At 36.4% G+C, this 3,353-nt stretch overlaps 1 protein-coding gene across 1 annotated transcript in view; it reads left to right on the plus strand.

Moving 5' to 3' along the window:
* Positions 1-3,353, plus strand: part of LOC108731514 (sericin-1-like) — a 10,537-nt gene that overhangs the window by 5,235 nt on the left and 1,949 nt on the right. The window lies entirely within an intron of this gene.

Raw genomic sequence — 3,353 nt, forward strand, 5'->3', positions numbered from 1 at the left:
GTGTGTGTGTGTGTGTGCGTGTGTGTGTGTGTGTGTGTGTGCGTGCGCGTGCGTGTGCGTGCGTGCGCGTACGTGCGTGCGTGTGTGTGCGCGTGTGTGTGTGTGTGCGTGCGTGTGTGAGCGCGCGCGCGTGCGTGCGTGCGCGTATTTCAGAGTTTCTAAATAAAACCATATATATAATTCCTAAGAATTTATTTCTTTAAAAAATGTTTTCTACTTCATTTTTATTATCGATTAATATTGATTATACAGTAATATAGTATATATAGCATACATTTTTAAAAGATTCTATATATACATATATGGTATGCAAAAGAATGCAATATTTTTCAATAATCAATATTAAATTTCGAAAAAATCTTCAAAAGTTCATCTCTTATTATTGTATATAGTATCGTGATAGCCTGATGGTATAATAGTACGTATAGAAGATAATACACATAAACGTATTTGACATTTTCCAAACACGATATCATCGATTTTCATCGATATACGTATATAATAACGTTTTAAACTATTGCGCTTATATTGGGAAAGAATTTTGTGGATATTGTCTCTTGTAGAGAATACCATAGAAGAGTACCTACGTACGTCGTTAGAACTGGACTGTCAGATTGTACAGGTGGTTACAGTTAACGTGGATGAATGGACCATAGCGTGGGCATAGTCCTTGCTGGCATGTTCTCCCTTATTCTCCCCCTCTCACCCTCTCCCTCTCTTTCTCTTTCTCTCTGACTTCACTTCTTCCTTTCCCTCTCTTCTCCTCTTTCTTTCTCTTTCCCATCTCACTTTCCTTTTTCAGCGAAAGACAACGCACTATAACTTTGTCTTTTATTCTCGCATCTCCACAATCTTTTATTCTTGAATAGTTGTACGTTAGCATGTTGGCCTCCTAGTTCTGTAATACATAGCAGGCGAATGTTCTATCTGTACATTCTTTAACTTCATTATTAAGCTCTTTTTGCGTTATTCCGTTCTTCGTTTTTCAACTCTTCTTCATTGATGTGAAAAAAATCACCCTATGAAGCTTCTATCTCAATCATTCATACTACTATTGCTGATACTTGAATGCTTTTTTATTAACTTGTATATCGCCATTATTTGTACACATACAATCAATTAGCGGCGCACGGATGCATGCACTCGAGCACATGCAGAAGCGTGCATGTGTAATATTAGATATCGATTCCTTACGCCTTAAGGGGATCCTAAACCGATTACCGAACTTGATCGAGATCGACAATACAGACCTTTTTAATTCCAAATTGGATAATAGTGACATCTTTGACTCATTTCTTACATTATATTATATGTCGTTCTGTCTCACTCAAACGCATACATCTGTCTTTATCTAACATATGCCAGCACCATCTATCGCAAGACCGCGCAACTACTACTATACGTATTCCGAATACGGAATTTCGGCTCTGTGACGTCGGAATTCTGTTCGAGTTCTTGCAAAGCACATAATTTCGTTTTAGAAAAAATATTTTTTTTTACGCTTTAAATCTTAATTCCCCAAATTCAATAGTGTTTCTTCAAGTAAGCTGAATCCCGTTTCACGCTTATTTTCAATCTACAAGCTGTAAACTTTTATATCAAGCAAATGTTAACCTCAGGTGACAGTTTTACGTTGACAGAAAAAATGAATTTTTTAATTTTTTTCCGCGATTTTCTCATGAAATCATGTTTTTCGGGATTTCTCATTATGCGTTCTTTAATTCTGTAAAAAAAATTGTGCAATCCGTGAAGCCAATTCAGAGATTTCTCCTAAAACGTAATCTTGATATAACAAGACCCCCTTTAATATCCCCTTAACGGTTCTCTTTGCTATAATAAGAGACGAATCTTGATGTTTAATATCTCGCTCTGTCCTTAACTTACCTTGTCTCATTCCTCCCCTCTTCTCTCTCTCTCTCTCTCTCTCTCCCTCCCTCTCCCCTTGCTTGTTTTTTTGATACTGTCACAACGCGATGATCACATATTTGTATAGCATTTGTTTACGTGGCTATACTTTTTTTGGATAGCAAAAATTATAAACATTTAGAACTCCTCTTTCAACAATCGCACGCGAGAAACAATCCCACGCGAGAAACAATCGCACGCGAGGTATTAGCTGGAAGCTAACAAAATTAACAATAAAATAAAAATTTTTTCGCGTAAAATAACCAAGACTGAATAAAGAGATAAAGAAATTTTCTACTCAACACTGTTACTTAACAATGTTAGAAATGAGAACGATTTTAACACGACACATCAAATAAGCAAGAAATAAAAGAGAAATAAAAAATTTGAAAGACACTGCGTTGGACGCATCGTGGGAAGAAGAAATATGCACGTCGGTAAGACATATCGAGAACATCCAAAAAGAATGAACAAGATTCCATCCGCGCTGCGGAACAGGGTAGAAACAATCAAGTTTTGAAGGGTTGACTCGGTCGGGGGCATCAAAGGTTGAACGAAGGGGCGAGCGGTTTCAACAACCCCACTGAGTGGCTATTAGGCACCCCAAGCCAAGAGCAATTTACTATAATCATTACTATTCAGAATCTCCGAGCCGAGAGGACCCATTTCTCTGTTCGTCTCTTGCCCTCTTCGGTCAAGAACCCATAGCTTATGCAAGTACCATTGTCAATGATGGAAAATATCTAACCATTGCATAATCATGCGCATCTAGTATCTGCACCAAAGTAACAAATGACATCTTGTCTAGAATCTTCTCAAAATTTTATATGTATACACACCCGCACGCACACACGCACACACACATACAGGGTGTCCCATTTTAAATGATCCAGCCAAATATCTCGAAAACTAAACTCAGTAGACAAAAATGTTTCAGACAAAAGTTGTTTGACTCGAAGGGGGACATAAGATGGTGCCATCGATTTGACCTTGGATAGTCCTCTGAAGATCATGTGAAGGTCACCTTTAATTTTTTAAATGGAACCTCTTATTTCTCATTGTACATTCTTACAGCTCATCTCGAGAGCTTTCCAAAACACTATAATTAAGTTACATTTCGTTAAGTACTAGTTAAATTATAACAGTGAAAAGGAATAAAATAATATCATCTAAACTTTAGGGAATAAATATTAATATTTCTAAAAATGATGTTATTTATTTCTTTATGAATTATAAGAAATAGGGTTCTTAATAAAGTAAATGGTTGTATGTGCTACGATTATCACTGTGTAATTACTTTACACAATTTAATATTTTAATAATAAATTTTTGTACGTTAAATAATGGACAGATATTCGAACACTTATTAAGATCATAATCATTTCACATGAAAACTAGATTCTGATATGAATCGACCGGATCAGCCCCGACCTTGCTTTAGTCGACCG

The sequence above is a fragment of the Mycetomoellerius zeteki genome, unplaced genomic scaffold, assembly GCF_001594055.1.
Source record: "Mycetomoellerius zeteki isolate Tzet28-1 unplaced genomic scaffold, Tzet1.0 scaffold134, whole genome shotgun sequence".
NCBI lineage: Eukaryota > Metazoa > Arthropoda > Insecta > Hymenoptera > Formicidae > Mycetomoellerius > Mycetomoellerius zeteki.